Source organism: Diadema antillarum, unplaced genomic scaffold, assembly GCF_040938485.1.
Source record: "Diadema antillarum isolate AM-2024a unplaced genomic scaffold, OU_Dant_1.0 seq00000817_RagTag, whole genome shotgun sequence".
Lineage (NCBI taxonomy): Eukaryota > Metazoa > Echinodermata > Echinoidea > Diadematoida > Diadematidae > Diadema > Diadema antillarum.
In genome coordinates this window covers 422,220-441,745 of record NW_027271695.1, presented here as the reverse complement: position 1 = coordinate 441,745, position 19,526 = coordinate 422,220, and the positions used below count along the sequence as shown (strand labels likewise).

The 19,526-nt window shown below is 38.7% G+C and overlaps 1 non-coding gene across 1 annotated transcript; it reads left to right on the top strand.

Annotated features, from left to right (window-relative positions):
* Positions 1–18,713: 18,713 nt before the first annotated feature.
* Positions 18,714–18,785, top strand: Trnaq-cug (transfer RNA glutamine (anticodon CUG)). Its single transcript has one exon. It is a non-coding gene; the product is annotated as a tRNA-Gln (tRNA).
* Positions 18,786–19,526: the final 741 nt, after the last annotated feature.

Sequence of the window (19,526 nt, the reverse complement as noted above, 5' to 3'; positions counted from 1 at the left end):
GTGCGCGTACCCCAAGCACTTGACGATACTGAGTGATAAACCTATTAATGGATATAGTGTGTGTGGACGTGGTGTTCCGCATCGTCTTTGTTTTTGCCCATGGGGGGAAACAAAATTCACAGATAGTCCGAAGACATGCAATGTGTTTGCTCAGGTTTTCAGTGAGTTAATCACCCAGCGATCACTCATTCCAAGCGAACTATCTTGAGCATCCTCTCTTTCTGAACAAAACAACAACAACAACATGATTTCTAGTACTGAGACATGTGTTCACAGAACAGGTGGGCCATTTTTCAGGATTCGACGGCTGGCAAGCTAAATTAATCTTTCATTCGGTATATGACTTGGGGGCATACAGACCCACATACAATCACATACATAAACACACAAGCACACACATATAATATATTCATATATATCTATATAATTATATATATATATATATATATATATATATATATATATATACATGTATATATATATATATTGTACATATTTTATTACATATCTATATACAAACAGACAAAGAGAGAGAGAGAGAGATGGTGTATGTTTTTAGTTCAGTTCAGTTCAGTTCTGGTCAGTTTATTTTTTTTCATCCATCAAGCAAGAAGTGAAACAAATTATATCATATAAAGCATGCTTAAAACAATCACAGTGTTTGATTAATTTCAATTAAGGAAAAAAGAAGTACATGTATAAAACAAAAAAAAAATAATCTCATGGTATATGAAATAATAATAATATAAGATATGATATAAGAAGTATTACTAAGAACACCTAAGCATGCTTTGAAGGATAACAACAAAGTAGGTATGGACAAAATGTTTGAATGCGTTTATGTAGGAGTTTGCATGTATGATAAATGACAAAGATGAAGAAGGGACTCAGATGCAACAGTTTTTTGGGCTTCAAATATGACAAACGCTTATTTCTGTGAGCTCTGATCTGATTTAGTCTCTGGAACATTTCTCTAAGCCAGCATTATTATGTCCATGAAGCTCCAAATATAATCCCAATAACATATGAACAGAATACCGTACTTATGATAATGCTACGACTGCCAGCGCAGCTTTAGTGATTAAACTAGGTTTCACCGTGTCATTATTTTCTGGGTTACAGGTTCATTTAAAGCAGGTGAGTTTTTTCTAAGTTAATTTCTTTTTGAGACAGTTAATCTAACTGCTTTCAGTTAATTATTGTGTCTGCCTCGGACACTGAAAGGCCTGCCATAAAAAAAAAAACAAACAAACAAAAACAAAAACAAAAACGAGTGGTTTTGGAAGATGTCTTTGTGTTGATTGTTTGTGTATAATTATGCATATGTATATACATGTATATATATATATATATATATATACGGGTTTGATTAAGATCTTTTGTCACACCATGGGCACTGATGAAGAGTGTGACCTTGCCTTTCAGTATTTGAGAGCTATGCTCCGTTTTTAAGATCTTCAAGATCTAGGATTTATTATTATTATTACTATTTTTACGGCGTTCTTCTTCTACTGATTCGTTAACTTATATATATATATATATATATATATATATATATGTATATATGAACATGTATATATATATATGTATATATATATACATGTATATATATATATATATATATATATATATACTGTGTGAGTATAATATGTTTGTGTGTGTGTGTGTGTGTGTGCGTGTGTGCGTGTGTGTGTGTGTGTGTGTGTGTGTGTGTATGTGTGTGTGTGATTGTATGCACATTGATACTTTGCACAACATTCATCTTGTGAATGTAGTATTTGAACAATCTACACAGACGTAGTGCGATTTCCTTTCCTATTTACTACACTATAATCACCGAAAGATATGCGACTTATGAACGTTTCTTCAACTTTCCCTCTCTATCCCTTCTTCCCTCTCCCTCCATCTCTGTGTCTCTGTGTCTCTCTGAGCAGTATCACCGGAAAAAATTATATTTGATGATGACCTTATTAAAAAAAAGCACACACACACACACACACACACACACACTTTGAAAGTGGAGATTATCATTTTTTTTTTGCACTCAAACTCTTCAGTAAGGTTGTTTATTCAAGAGAACACAATCGATATTGATGGTGATGATGGCATTGATGATGGTGATGATGGTGATGATGACGATGATAGTGATTGATGATGATAATGATGAGGATGGTAATGATTATGGTGATGATTGTAGTAATTGTGATGACATGGTACTGAGGGTGCTCTTGACAACCACAGAAAGGGGCAAAAACTAATGATCGGTGGGTCACGAAGTACCATGATGTGATTGATTGGCGAGGAGGTCAGGCTGATATACGTCAGGGGGCAATGCTCCTGCGATAATGCGAAAAATGCAGCCCCTTCAAAGTTCATGTATGCAGAAAAGTGGGCAACTACACACACAACACACATACAAAATACACACACACAACACACAACACACACGCATGCACAGGAACAATTAAAGGTTACCTGAAATACAGATGCATGTTGATTTGTGTTGATTTATGATACTCTCAACATCACTTTTGTTTCTGTGACATTAATGTGACTAACAAAAGACATGGCGAGGGAACATGCAAGTTATGCTGAGTCGAGGGGAAGGTGCATTCCAATGTCTTTTGTTAAACATATCTGTACTTTAGCAATGATTGACAGATGAGGTGACAACAGGAATATTGGTTTGGAAGGATTTTTTTTGTGTGCGTATCCAAGTAATCTGAAGAAAAAAAAAGAAAGATTAGTTAAAAATATACGGAATGTAGCTAGATATTCGTTTCACCGCAAAAGTGATGTCGAGGGTTTCATAAATCAACACAAATCAACATGCATTTGTATTTCAGGGGCCCTTTAAAGTCTTACTTTTACTTACGATGATGCTACCTCAACGTTTCGAATGTGAATCACGGTTTAAGATGTAAAAAGTAATGACAATTCTGGGATCACTATGATATGTGTGATGTTTTTTCTGATATGGTTGTTGTTTTATTTTTCTCTCTGTTATCCTCTGTGTCTCGCCCTTGCTGTCTCTCCATATTTCCTGCTCTCTGATTGGCTGTCCATTTCGTCTCTTTGTATCAAGGTCATTATTTCTCCCCTGTCCGGCGTCCCTTTCTGCCACTAATCCAGCACATGTTTTATTATTCGTGTGTGTATGTATATATGTGTGTTTATTTCATTCTCTCTCTCTCTCTCTCTCTCTCTCTCTCTTTCTATTCGATTGTCTCTTTCAATTGTGTGTTCAAGTCTGTCCTGTAGGTTATCTACTTTCCTCATTTCCTCCCCTCTCTTATTTCAACACAAAAATACAGACACACGCACACACACACACACACACTTGCTTTCTTTCTCTTTACGTATGTATAATCATACATATACGCGTATATGTATGTATGTATGTATGTGCGTATGTATCTATCCATTTACTCATCTATTTTTCTATCTGTATATATTTTCCCTCCCCAAAATTTCAATTTACTTCTCTATGTATGTATGCATGTATGTATCTATTTATCGATCGATCGATCTATCCATCTAGCTAGCTATCTAGTTATCTAGCTATCTATCTGTCTGTCTGTCTATCTTTCCCTCTTTTTAGTCAGTTAGTCAGTACAGACATAAGCCAAGCTGCACACATCGATATTCCCCTCTTTGCAATCCCACCGTTCAATCATCTCTCGCTTGTATAAGCGAAATCAGTCGATGTACGTGCCTCGACAGTGGAAAAAATATAAATCCCTCTTTCTTTCTTTTTTACTTTTTTTCCATTCGAGAAATGTTTTTTCTACTGCAGTGCATTGTGCGGACAGACATTAGATCCTTATATAGATACATATCGAGGAGCCATGTTCCCAACAAAGCGAAACAGCTCGATCACGAAGTCATAGAAAACCCAAACTAAAAGCGACAGATAAATACCGGAGTAACTTGGGAACAGTAGCATGCGTTCTGACAGTTACAGGTTCGATTTTTCTCGACCCTTGGCAATAACTGTGTGTACGCAGTGACTGTGGTTGGTCAAAGTTTTCGTCTTCTTGACAATACGCTGATATATTAAATGAATGGAAATCTGAAGGTATAAAGTGCATGAAACAATTTCCAGATTGTCATTAATTCTCTCTCTCTCTCTCTCTCTCTCTCTCTATCTATCTATCTATATGTATATATATATCTGTCTATTCATCTATATCTCTATAATGTCTATCTACATTTAGTAGAATAAAAGAGAGAAACTGCAGCTTAAGAACCTAAATAATATAACAATTATTGATGTGCAATCAGTTTAATTGGCTTGCACAGTCCTGTTCTTGAGCAAAAAGAGAGGTCACACAAACTAAATATAGCTATATATATACACACACACACACATATATATATATATATATATATATATATATATATATATATATACATATACATACATACATACATACATACATACATACATACATACATGTATATTTGGCATATCGCCTCGTTACCCCTGACCTGTGACAAATGATTCGCTACATCACGAAACACGATACGCGCTGGCTAATCGTCAGGTGCGAATTCAGGAAAGTGATGGAATCCAAGCCAGCTGTAAGGAATCACGCATGCGACACGACGAGAGACAGTTGTGACAAGTCGAGGGAAAGTGTGGTCAAGCTTGAGCGGGAGCCCGATTTAAAGTGAAAATCGACTTCCATCTCTTCATTTTCATTTCATTTCCATTTCCATTTCATTTCATTCATTTATTTGGCAAAAATATAATAAAAAACAATACAAATACGTCATAATAGAGAAACATATAAGATTGAGTGCCAGGACTCCTGAGAAGCAACATGTGCTTGTATTTAGATTCCTTATTAGATTTATATATATATATATATATATATATATATATATATAACAGTAAGAGGAATAATGATGTCAAAGCTGCCTACCGATTTCTCCTTCCTTTCTCATATCTCACGTATATATATATATATATATATATATATATATATATATATATATTCAACCATTACGTACGGAGACATTAACCAAAACATACACAAAGACAAACCAATTATAATAACATAATAATGAGTGTAATGCTTTCGTTGAAGAGAAAATAAAACACACACCAACGTGTGCCTAAAAATTATTTGCACGCACACTCATACATCCATCACAAATGCACATAGAATGAGAGTTTGGGGAAAGAAAGGCAAAAGAAGGGGAGTCTATCCAGTCATCAATACCATCTGTTCAACTTTTGTGAACAAAATCTGTGAATCTGTCTGAATACACCCTGTTTATTTAGAGCTTTAAATCTTACAAAATGATTTGTCCATAAATAAACAAACAAATCAAAACGAACGAAAAATGTTTCACAAAAGTTGAACATACACTGGGAAATTCTTTCATTTATAAGTGTCACACTTTACGAAATAACGATATTAGTCACAATCACAAATGCAAAGAAGGTGCAGTGGTGACGTCATCACCTCAAAAGCGACCCACTGATTTGCAGAAGAGTTCTTACAAAGGTAATTCCATTCTTAATGAATGAAAGGGAGGATATATTACATTATTTACTCCACGTTTCTTCATGATTTCAAATGAGTTAGGAATAATCAGGTTTTGCAGACGAGCAGGTGACTACATTTTTAATTCATCAACAGAAAAAGAACGAAAAAATACAAAGAAGAAGAATGCAACATAGATTTTTAAACCGATGGTGAAAGTTATTGAGACCTTTGTGTCATATCCTTCTCATCTCATCTGTATTATCAACATGATGAAATATTAACCATCATCATTGAAATTCTAGGACTTTCTTTTTTTTGTCTGATGTCGATGAAGCGTTCAGTGTTCTGTTGGTTTCATCTCACTTTATTCATCACAATCGTCATCTTGATCATGGATTGGATCGTCACTTTAAAACATATGCTAAAAAACAAAGGCGAGGAACAAGAGCAACCGCCAAAAACCTACACGCACGACTTGTCAAGGCACCCTCGTGATGACCGCACACTAGAAATAACCAAGACAGCCCCCCTCCGCAGAGGGGAAACTTGGTTTTGCGTGTTATTTCCCGCAGACAATATCGAGCGATGTCCAATGGATTATCGGGTTTTGGATGGGGGAAATAATAGGAAAAGGTTTATGTGCTTCGACAAGAAATATTGGGGATGATTGTGACATAAATGATACCCAGTGGACAGAGAGTGTGTAAGTAACAAAAGCGGGATGGTGGGCGCGCTTAAGTCTTTTTGGGCTCACTGTTTCTTTAAGAATGACCAATATTCATTGTTTTGTACCGTCAAGAGCGATTTTTATTCAAACATATACCGCATCTTAAATTAGCCTAAGTCTTTAGATTTAGAAATCACGTGGTTTTGTGCAGGGGTAATTGACCTACGAACGATTAAACTAAACGCCAATTACACATCATATTCATCATGGAAGATATGACTCCACTTCGACTACTAAGTTCCACGAAGTAGGATGGTTAATATAGATCTTTTCTTTCTCCTGGTGGTTTCTTTCATGGAAAAGTTGATTATTTCAAAGACAATGACGAATACAGGAGTGACGAATCAGCATGTGTTTTCTTCTTTTTCAAAGTCCTACATTTGAACTTATGTTTCGACAGGACTCAAATCTAATTCCACGAATGGAGTGATCATTATTTTGTCTACAATGTCATTTTTGCAGAAACCGACTTACTGATTCTGGCGTAAATATAACTTGGTTGAGTTGAATTCACATCTATATATTCACACGAACGACAAAAATAGTAAGATATCTAAATCAAGCATTTCAGCCTTCAATGCTCACCATTCAAAATTCAAAATTCAAGATTCAAATTTATTTTCATTTATCATCAAATAAAAAGAGAAATTGAATTGGCTCAGTCAGTAGTACGCCTGCTTCCAGCTCCAAAGGACCCGGGTTCGATTCCTGAGTCTAACTGAGCACTGTTGTGTGTAATCATACCGTCCCTTCTAGTAAGAGGCATAAGGGATATAAAATGGAGGTCCCGTGTGTGAGAGAATAACAACTCCCCTCTTTATCCGCAAGGAGCAGGGTGCATTTAACCCGGTGAAGTGATCCCGCCTCACCTTTTAACTAGGGACCCCATGTAAGACTAGCTAGTGCAGCTGAATGTGGGCTATCCAGCCATCTTCTCACGTGGAAAATAAAATAAAGAAACGTAAGATAGAGAGCTTTAAATCTTTTGATTGATTTTCCATTTCCAACAATAATCCTCTCCTAAGGATTAAGTAATATGAAAAAAAAAGTGTCCAACAACAATCCTCTCCTAAGGATTAAGTAATATGAAAAAGAGTGTCCAACAACAATCCTCTCCTAAGGATTAAGTAATATGAAAAGAGTGCCTTGCCTATAAAGGCACTGGTGCTGAGGCTGCGTCACAGAGACGAACCGGGGACCCTAAGATTTAGCGTCTTTGCACGTGCGGTCCACTGAGCCAAATGATCGCATGTTTTGTGTTGCAGATCAACATTCTCCCTGTCTCCCAAATTATCCTGTTTTATCGAGTAAATTTGAGGAAACTTGGATTAGGTCTACATTAAGGCTACGTTAAACATCAAAGCTATTCCAAGTTTGCTTTTGGTTTGAGGTGGGTTTATTTTTTTTTCTCTAGGTATAGTAACAAATAGATTAAAAGTATACAAAGAAAGTAAAAGATACAAATCAATATAGGAATTTTTAACTTCCGTAGCTCCAGTAACCATGATCAACAGTATTCCTAATAATACAACCAACATAAAAGCAGCGATATTGACTATGCTACAATCATAAAAAAAGAGAAGGATAAAACCATATGTATAAAAGATGGCTATCACAAACAAACAAGCAAATAAACAAAGTATTTACGTATACCTCTGCATAACCAGATCGTACATGCGTTTAAAGAGAAAATCGAAAAAAAAATATGAGTTTATAATTTTGTTGTTAACTGTTGGGCTGCGTGGTTTAGAAGGAATCGCTGAGAAAGCACTCGACTTATTTTTATGTGAATTCAAACGTAATATGTGGTTCATTGCACTTCCGTTGAATGTTAAGTTTCAATAGAGTTCTTAGGTTGTTTATGCCAACATTTATTGCGGAGTGAGGCACAACAAAAATGTACGAATGATCTTGCACATCTCTCCTCCAAGGAAGCAATTTATACAATCGATGTAAATTGGTCTGTATTTCTAAAAGTTATATAGAATTTCCCCCACATGCTACGTTGGTCACTGTAGTTACATGTGTAAGATTTAATCGAAGCGAGCGTCTTCAGCGAAGTGTATTTGAACTTGGAAAACGTCAGAAATGTCGTCATTCGAGCAGTATCAACGACCTTCTGTGCTAAAGCCCGCACTCCTGCTAAACTTATCAGACGGTTCGCTCTCTGTTGTGTGCAGAGGTTTAATCAATAGAAGTTTGTTTGATACATGTTTATAGCGAATGAATTACTGCTTATAATAATCTCGTATATGCTATAGCATTGTTGGGAGGTCTTGCGCCCCTGCAGAGCACCAGGTTAGTTCTTGGTTCACCATGGCGATAGTAAATGCTAGTAATATAAAATGATCTATACTTCTCTTCTGCAGGAATGAATTCAAATCGATCCGATTCATCTCTCGTCTTATTCATTCCATATTTTCCCAACACAGAAATTGACATGATATAATATGCAGAACACATACATAAGTAACTATGAAGCAGTAAAGTACCAGTGTATATAAATGCATACGCAAACACAGACACATATCTATCTGTCTGTGTATCTATGTATGTATGTATCTATCCATCCATCCACCCATCCATATATCGATGTATCTATCTATCTATCCATCCATGTTTTTATTAATTTCTAAGTTATTTATTTATGGATGTATTTATTCATTTATTCATGCATTAAATAGTATTCATTCATCTATCTATCCATCCATCTATCTATCTATCTATCTATTTTACACCACATACAAGTATGTAATGGATATATCGGAGAGGATATTGTCTTGGTGGGTTACATGCACCACAATTTACATACGGATTATCGTAAGAGAGTTAAGCGACATCGAGAGAGACAGAAATGTTTTAACTTCTTCAAACTAACCGGTAAAATGATACGATGTCAGGGAAAAAGGTGCATCTTGTCAACAAAATTAAGAAATACAAAAACAGCAAGAAGAATAACTGCTAAGATAACAAACGCAGGATCCACGTCGAAAGTAAGTTCAGATGATGCGGAACCATCCATCCTGTCTACTTGCACCATATCGTGGTCTCATCCACGTCTCTATACCAGAGTCATGCGAAAGGACTCACATGTTCCCTGCTGATTAAGATATTTGGGAACTGGTTTCTTCGGTTTCGAACGATAGGAAGATATAAGAAACACGTAAGAGAAAGAGATGAATTGAGAGACAGGGGGTGGGGACAGATGATACAAAACGAATCTTCTCTTCTCCATGATGTGCTCCATTTCTTTCTCTCCCGTCTTGGATATAATATTTGTATGTCGTGTCATTCTCCGTACCACACACCGAGTTGAGTAAACCCAGGCCGAACCTCATTCACCTTTGCTCTGCCGGTGAGTGGCCTCCCGGTCAAACACGCACCCGGGCCGGTTCCAACGGGCTCGACCTCCTTCAACCGAGCCGAAACTAGATATTCGAATGATGATAATGATAATAATAATACAACCTAGTTTTTATTTTTTTGTGGAGATAGAAAGGGGAGGGGTGGGGACTGGAAAGGTAGGGTTGGGTTGGACAGAATACATAACGTAAGAAAAGAAAAAAGTAAAGGAATCAGATGGGGGTGGGGTGGGAGTGAAATGTGTTTATTCTTGTTTTTCCGCCACCACTTCTGCGACTGTCACATGTGATCGAAGCAATATCGGATATTGTGTTTCTGTTTGTACGCTAAATATGGCCACTGTGCCCATGAATAGAAGGTGGTCCGGCCCCTGGGCATGAACTGAGGTAGGTTCGGAAAAATAATAATAATAATAATACATTCTGCTTATATAGCGCATGTTACACTGAAGTCTCTATGCGCTTTACAAAATTTTCTATAATAACAATACAATTAGAAAATACATGTTATGTAATACAATACAACTGACTACAACAACAATAAAGAAATTAAGAAAAATGATCAAAGTATTGATTAAATAAATACGTCTTTAGTTTAGTTTTGAAAGTCTCTTGTGTTGGTGCGGTGCGAACAGAGTTGGGTAAGGTGTTCCATAGGGTGGGTGCCATGACAGAAAAGGAACTTGAGCCATAGTATTGAGTGTTGAAGCGGGGGACTTGAAGAAGTAGTTGGTGTTGTGACCGGAGAGCACGAGGAGGTGTGTAGACGTGGATGAGGTCAGAAATGTAGGATGGAGCTTCACCAGTGAGTGCTTTGTATGTGAGAAGAAGTATTTTGTATTCTACACGCTTGCAGACAGGGAGCCAGTGGAGGTTTCTGAGGAGAAGTTTGGTACTGGTGTGTGTGGTCGCCCTTTCTGTGATTCTTGCTGCTATGTTTTGTACCCGTTGGAGCTTAGTGATGGTTTTTGCATGTGCGTTACCGAGAAGTGCATTACATGCGTCCAGTCTTGACGTGACAAAAGCATGAATAAGTCTGAGGGTGGTGCCACGATCTAGGACAGTGCGTATTGGAGAGATCTTCCTGATAGCTGCCATGGCGGATCGGCAAGTACTGTTCATCTGTGATTCTCGTGATAAGGTGTTATCAATGGAGACTCCCAGGTTCCTAACCTCACATTTCTCCTCAATGACTGTGTCGCCTACGGTCAGTTCGACTCCTGGGGGCCTTTCGAGGAACTTAGATGATAGATGCAGAAGTTCTGTCTTATCATCATTGATGACTAGTTTGTTTCGCATCGACCAGGACCGAATGTCAGCAATGCAGTCGTGGATCTTTTGTAGTGCCGATTCCCGTTCCGATGGTGAAAATGACGTGTACACTTGGACGTCATCTGCATAGATCATTGATTGCAGACCATGAGTGGAGATGATGTCATAGATTGGTGTCGTATAAAGCGAGAAGAGAAGGGGTCCGAGAACCGATCCTTGCGGAACGCCACAGGAGTCCTGAACCCGAGGTGATGCACTCTCTTTTACCTTGACAACATGGCTCCTGCCCTCAAGATATGATCTCATCCACTCAAGCTCAAAAGGGGGAGAAGGAGAGAGTGAGGGATGGGGGGGGGGGGGGAGAGAAAGGGGAGGCGAGAGGGAAAGGGAGAGATCATTCTGTCTTTATTTCGCCCTCTCCTGGCAGTTTTCTTCCCTCTAGACATCCAAGACGATGGCAGCGACAGAGATGACAAAAGTCTGTACAGGTATAATATTATATCTCCTCTCGGTTGGCAAAAACATCAGAAAGAGAAAGAGACAAGACAGACTGGGAGAGATATTGAGAGAAAGTGCAGAAAGAATAGAGAAATATATGAATAAGGAAGAGACAGACGGAGGAATATAATCATTATGGCCTGGTGGTTGTCGAATAGCGACTTCACAAATAAAAAGAGGAATACATGTAATAGTTTCATATTCATAATAACATCCGCTGAGACCCCTTAACCTTAATTATGATGGGTAAATGAAGGGTAGGAATAATGTATCGGGGAGTTATCACTGTATTCTCGGTGTAATCACTTAAATGTTCCTCGTCTCCTTCAAAGAGTAGGAATGGGGGTGAACAGGGAGTTTGCCAATGAGATGATCTTAATGACTATTTATGAGAGAAGATCCGGGGCATTCCCCATCAACACAATTATTTTACATCAATCACTTTTCATTTAGTACCTCACCGAGCGAGTGAGTAGATGGGACATCAGAGCGAAACAGAAGCCGGACGGGTCCGGGCAGGCTCACTGGATGGCTTACCGATCCAGATCGCCACGGTCCTTGTCACAATAGCGCAGTAAGCAGTAAGGTTGTCATTCTTTCTTTTTGTGTTGTTTGCTTTTCTTTCTATCTTCTGTCTCTATCTAAAATTACCCGAAGCTAGTCCATTGAATACAGGATGATCACTGCGCACTATTCGTTTTCCTTCTTTATTATCTGTCAAAGGCATTATTGACTATTCACAGATGAAACAAAAACCCATTTTAGTGCTTCAAAACAGTTCTAAAATGTGAGTTAAGGATAGAAACAACCAATGTAAAAATTTAAATCAGTATAACCAATGTGAAGTATTGTTAAATATACAAAATGTGAACAATAGTTATAATAAAATTGTTTCTAGAAAAACTGTCTACAGTTATGGTTAATTGAGCAAAATAGTGATATCTTCTTACAATTTAGGCTATATTGCGAAATTGTTAAAATTCAATGGTAGGATGTTCTGTGGTACAACTAACCTACACAGATGCATCAAATGTAATAACTAGAACATTTTTAAATCGCTGTTCCCTATGGTAAACGATACCTTTAACCATTGAAACAACTAGTCATTACCAATGATATGGGCGAGCTTTGAACGTCCTCCTATAGACATTGGAAAACAGCAATGAAAAGATCGGGAGGCAGCTAGGGCGTGGTCGGTCTTCGGCCAGAATATGCTGGTATACCAGTTCAGATCACGTCTTTACTTCTGATATTGAACTCCTATTGTACCTTGTTGCCATTGTAACTAGAGGAAATCATTTTCCGTGCCTATTAGTCCCAGGTTTTATTGATATCAGTCAACACATCAATTGCCAATAAAATGACTATTATAGCATTGATTACTAGAACACTTCAAATAGATGGTGAATGGTTGTGGTTGCACTATTTAAGTTCAGGGCAAGTTGAAGCGACAACCATTCAGAAGTGGTTACAGTGTCGGAAGCTACTTAGACTTGCGAACATAATTCTTCGTTGGTTGGTTTTCTGGTTGTGAAACTTTATACTCATCTTTTCTGTCTGAAAATCATTGGAAAGCTTGATAACGTTTTGCGAGATACCATGAAGTTTACAAAGACGAACTATTGTATGCTACATTGTTCACATTTCAACCATGAAAAATAACACGTTGTTTGAAATTTCCACTCTAGTATGTTTGTGGGCTCGGCGCTGAAGTGAAACAAAAAGAAAATCACGCGTGACAATTGAAACAGTACTAAAATACAACTTTCCCTTTGTAAAATATCCGAAGGCGTGTGAAGTAGAAAATGGTTATGTGTGTCCGTTTCACATCGATGTAACCGCGCAAGACCGCTAGATTTTGGTATTTTATCTTCGTCGTCTTGTAGCTAGTATTTACCATTCTAAATCTTGTCGTTGTCATGGCCACAATCGATGATCATGGTTATCACTGTCAAGATCGTGATCAACGTCAATGCCATTTTATACAATTGTGAAGATGACCACAGTGATTCAAATTCATGTCAATCAGTTGCAATAATGACCACAGTGATGTTGTCATGATCGTCGAGAGATGGCATTTTGCGGGGTAAGATGCTCGGTAGCAGATCGTTTCTCTCTTTGTTTACTTCTTTGTTTGTTTATTTGTTTGTTTTTCATAATCTCCATGATCACCGCCATAATCAATATAACTACAATTTTACCATTACCGTAATGAAAGCAATATCATTATGATAACGCCGTAACTACCAGTACCGTAATAAAGGCAATGACGACAATGACGTATTGCAGTATACTGAAAAGGACTAATGATAATCTTTCTTGGTTGAGTTTTCAAAGGACCTAAACGAAACTCTCCGGGATTTTGATAAGAATTAACACGACCACCACCACGACCACGACCACCACCACCACCACCGCCATCATCATCATCATCATCACCATCATCATCATCATCATCGTCATCATCATCATCATCGTCATCATCATCAATATAATCATCATTATCATTACTGTCATCACCAGGAGTACTATCGTTACTGCAGTGATGCAAATTATGGTAACCATCATCATTGTCGTCGTCGTCATCATCAACATCATCATCGCCATTACTACCACCACCATTACCACCACCACCATCATCATCATCAACATCATTTTTTTATTTTTCATTTATTTATTTTCATTTCCATTAAAAATGCAATTTCTGTAAATACATTACACAAAATCAGTGCAACATTTGAAGGAAAATATTGTAAACTGAAGTACAATAGATATTGTGGCTTCAATGAGCAGACCAATTCCAAAATATTAGAAAGGGAGGAGACTGCTAAAAAGCAGAGATAGAAGTTGCATTCTCCTCAGAAACAGTAACTAATTACCGAGCATCATCATCATCATCGGTGAGTTGGCTCAGTCGGTAGCGCGTCTGCCTCACGATCTTAAGGGCCCGGGTTCGAACCCGAGTCTGGACTGAGCAATGTTGTGTGTAATCATCTCGTCCCCTCTAGCAAGAGGCAAAACACTCTGTCCCTCGGATAGGACATAAAATGGAGGTCCCGTGTATGAGAGAGTCACAACTCATGCACGTAAAAGATCCCGCTTGATTCATTCATCGCGGGTGTTTAACCCGGTGAAGTGGTCCCACCTCACATCCAACTGGACCCCATGGAAGACCAGCTTACTGTAGCTGAATATGGGCTATCCAGGCATCTACACAGATGGAAAATGAACAATACCATAAAATCATGCACTGTATACTCACACCAGCCAGTAGCAGAGAGCGCGATAGCTATAGCAAATACTCATGGTTAGCGGTGCTCTCTTCTCGAAGGAAACCGAAAGAACTTGGTGCCAACACCGGTATTTTCTGCCCGGTTGTAACACTGAATGCAACTGAAGCTGTGTGGCTCCTGTTTTTTTAAGTTTTAGCTTAACATTGTGGTGGCTCGAAAACTGTCAAACTTCGTTGACTAGATGATGCTTAGATGGCAGGGCTGCCAACTCTCACTCATTGAGAGTGAGACTCACTCATTTTGGTCCTTTCTCACTCTAAAACTTTATTTAATTTGCATTGGCCTATGGGAGTCTCACTCTCAACTGTTTTCAAATGTTGGCAGCCCTGAGATGGATTGCATAGCACTAGAGCGTACACAAGAAAATATGCTGTCACAACAACAGCAAAACAACAACAACAACAACAGCAACGCTAACAACAAAGACAACAACAACAACAAAATCACCATACTTGTAAATTGTTGACCAAATAGTTCCTGCCGGTACTACTGCCTTCGGAGAAATTTTAGTGCGGTAAATCCGGTCACTCACAGAATTTCTCTCTAAGAGAATAGTATTCTATTCATACTTTTTTCAACCCAAATCATTTAAATACCTATCCAACTGACATAAGTAACGTTTTGGCAAGTGCATCTCTGATATTTAAACATTGTCAAATGCTGACTTTAATCAAAAGGACAAAAACGGGTTAAAAAAAAGTCGCCTCATGACAATGAGCTGCACATTGTGCACGCGGGCCCTGCATGGGTAACAGCTGTCAATGGTAAGTTACGAAAGAGGTTCTGAGACACTCCAAGGCGTTTACCTTTATGTCTGTATCTCCAGACGGGCACGTCCAGAAAGTTATCATCTTTGAAGGAGTCGTCATAGACACACTAAACCACACTGGAACGTCTCGAAACCAACCTAAATTTTGTATTCCATCTCCTATTCCTAAATCTACACGACCGCATCGTTAATTTGCTCATTTGAATCTATCCTTCGGGAGGAAAATATCCAAATAACAATGATGGAACAAAGCTGAAGAAAAACAAAGTAATGAGAAGTCCGCTTGAAGATTTTGTGACGTAGTAAGGTTCAATCTATTTACTTCTTGGAAAAAAATTGAGATGTTTACTTCATGACAGCGCATTCCTTTCTAGAAGCCGAAATGTCCATAACAAAATAGTAAAATACTTTTATGCAGGGCGCAGCAATACTCCTATGGCGCTATAACTACATGGTCCAGAATTGCATAGTCCAACATATGAGTATTTGTGTTTGCATAGAAATAAAAATCATTGTACACTGCCTTGTTTTGCAATCATTACAAAACCCCGGTCTGTTTGTAGAGCTGCAGTTCAACGTAGGGTATTTCTTGTTACTCTATAAACATGATAATATTGAGCATGACTGTCATACACCCTTTGATGAAAAAAAAAAATCATCTTGATAAAGTTAGCCATCTCGCCTACTAAAGACTTGTCAAAATACAGGAAACTTACGGTGATGTACCATTCAATTTGATGTTTATTACGTGTTGACACTAATGTTCACATTATACATTGACACCTGTCACTTATTTCCCACGCACGTCATGTCATACGTTTCTATAGTTATATCGTTGAAATGCATTCGTGGATCCCATATGACGCAATAAACCCACACTGTGACAAACAGAACATCAAAAACAGTCTTTAGGAGCATTTCAGCAAGCGAAGGTTAACATGCAAATGCCCTTAAGCGCTGATGCAGCCATTTTTAAAGAGGGAATGAATTTATTTGTGTTTGCTGCTGGTAACAGCCGCTGCGGTTCACATCGTCTCCCTTTTCATTCCACTGTCTCTCAAGTTTAATTTTATCCAAAATCTCACGGCGATCATTTACTTTCTCTCGCTCAGTCCCCCCCCCCCCCCAACCTTTTTTCCTCATCTCTCCATCTTCTTTCCTTTCGCCATCTCCCAACTTTTATCCCTCCCTCTCTACCTCTCCATCTCTCCCTTGCTCCCCCGTCCTCTCATCTCCTCTCCTCTTCCGCTCCTCTCGTCCGGGAGATGCGTGTCGCATCCATGCGAGCTCGAGCGGGCCACGAATGAAAACAGATTTAGTGGCCATTGATCACGACGGAGACCTCGATAATCATCCATCATTGCGAGTCGCGACAAAAGCCTGGAATTAGCGTCGAGCCGCATCGCCTGCGGCCACTATGTTATGGACTCTGGGCCACGGTTAGTCGTGATAGGCTATTAACAAGCCACGCACAAACCGGCGCATGTAGTCCATGGAATATGAAATCGGCTCGCCATCTTTTTAATGTCACAGCACAACTCACAACCCATCCTTCACGGCGACTATAATAGCTTAATAGCTATCTCGGAGTTAACTCGATTTCTCTCTTTTCTCTCTCTCTGTCTCTATTCTCTCTCTCTCTCTATTTTGTTATTCACCTTTATCCCGTCCATTTTTCTCCTCTCTTATGGCGTTCCAGCTATTATTTATGCAGTGTTAAACAACTCGATATTTGTGTTAAGACGCGGTTTAATGTCGCGATCGACGATAAGTGCTCGAAGTGGTTTCGAAAGTTCACATGAATATTCATGACCATTTATAAACTTAATTGGTCGTCGTATCGAACGGTGTCACGTGACCGTGTCCCTTTTCCCTTTCTCTCCCTTTCTCTCTCCTTGTCTTTCCCTATCTCTTTCTTTCTCTCCTTGCCTCGCTTGCCGCACACGAATTTAATAGACGCCAAGTGAAAGCCACACTATGATCAGTCTAGAAAATGTTTGATATGGGCGAGCATGCAGAGCGGCTATCCCTTTCTTCTCACACGTCTTCCGCAGGTTCCGCGAGTGCACCAGACATAGAGTGCGCAGCATTACCCGTCTGCATTGGTAATTGGCAAATGTGCATGGGCTCACTATATTCGCAAGGGTGTTCATGATAGACGGTCCAAAAAAACAAACATTTTCATACATCTTTGATTATATGCCATTGTTAGCTGGTATTACATGACCAATTAATAGTCTCGTTGTAATAAGGGTATCGTCGACCCTGTTTCTCCGTTAGCCGTAACGTAGATCTAAGCCTGATATGAAGATGTTGTATGACGTATTCATCACCATCTCGCTACGATACAGAGACAAACTTTCCATTTTTTGTTGCTGTCTTTGCTGCTGCTGTTCTCTGTCCCTTAAAACGTTGAATTGTAGACTTTCCCCGAAATGAAAATCTCATATTTTCACCTAACAGACACAAATGATCCCAAAACGCATCGTCTCCTATCTTACTTTCAAAGTACATTTTCCGATTTACATTCCTGACAATATTCTATTATGATGCAAACTTTTTTTTTCTAAACCTGATCAGCTCTCCATGTAGTGACTGAATGTACAGAGGATGCATGTAGTCGTTAGGATGAGCTTCAATGCTTTAATACTGTGCTCCCAGTTCTGCAGTTATTACTAGTACATCATGCGATACATTTAGCATGATACCACTATCATTATTCACGTCGCTTGTTTTCATAAGCGGTGTGCAGTTGTACTGTCGAACACAATCGAATTACAAGCCGAATCTCCTTGCAATTTTGCTGGCGTTCGTCTATCCGGACGTGCTCTGACTGACTATATGCCTCCTTTACTGTGGTTAATAATGGTTATACTTTTCCTTTCTATCTAATCTTACGACAACCAACACAAACTAGGAAAGATAGGGGCTGTTGCCATGGCAATAGCGATCGAAGCATTGTCCAAGTAGTTACTTTTTGGTGGAACCGTACTCTATTAAAACAGTAAAAGTCTCGGACAATGTGTGTATGTGTGTATGTGTGTGTGTGCGCGCGCGTGTATGTGTGTGTGTGTGAGTGTGTGAGTGTGTGCGTGTGTGAGTATGTCATATACATATGAATATACATGCATATGTTCATATACACTTGTACATACATGCGTGTGTGTGTGTTTGCGTTTACATGATTATCATGATATTATTAAAGTCAACTACAACACTACACCATCCCAATACAGGGCTTTGCATCTTGAACCCGAGTATTGATGTTCCTGTGACAGCGGAGGAAGAGGCAGCGGTCCCATGGTGTAATGGTTAGCACTCGAGACTCTGAATCTCGCGATCCGAGTTCAAATCTCGGTGGGACCTCATAATCTGTTTTGTCATTGTTTATTGATTTTTTTTCGTTCGTCTGATTACTTAGAATGAGTAATGGGTGATGAATGATAGTGGTATTAGTTGTGTTATCTGAAAAGTTTTGTCATTATGGATTTTTTGTTTCTTCCCAAAAAAAAAATGATGCTGCATAAGCATCAAATGCAGATGTGCAAGCAATAGTCCATCAGTTTCCGAGCAAAAGTCAGGTGCAGTGGAGTAACTTTACATTCCATTTTAATTGTCACTCATCCTATGGTCAGTCGGCATTGGACCATGTGCAATGGGGCGCCTTATGTAGTTCCCATGGCAACGCACATACATTTTGATAAGATGCCAAACTGGTCCATGAGATGGTGGGTCACCTCGATGCTTCTCCTCCTCACTCGCTTTCTCTGTCCCTTCCCCTTTTTCTTTTTTCATCTCAAGTTTTTTTTTTTTTGCGTATTTCCTAGAAAGACAGAGGACAGAACAAAGCACAGTTTCTTACTCTGAAGTTGAAATGATTTATCAAATGTTTAAAAGAACAATTTATTTGAGTACTGTAAATGATGGAGACATGAAAATATGTTCTGTCTTGATTTGTAGTGGGTAAAGAGTTACTATTTAAACATGAGTTTGAATAAGGCACTGATCTGCTCTACCTGAACACTCATTAATCCCTCAAGTTTACAGTGTGTACCTGTCTTAATCTAGCCAAGATGGTACAGCCATCCCCATCTTGCATCAGCAAAG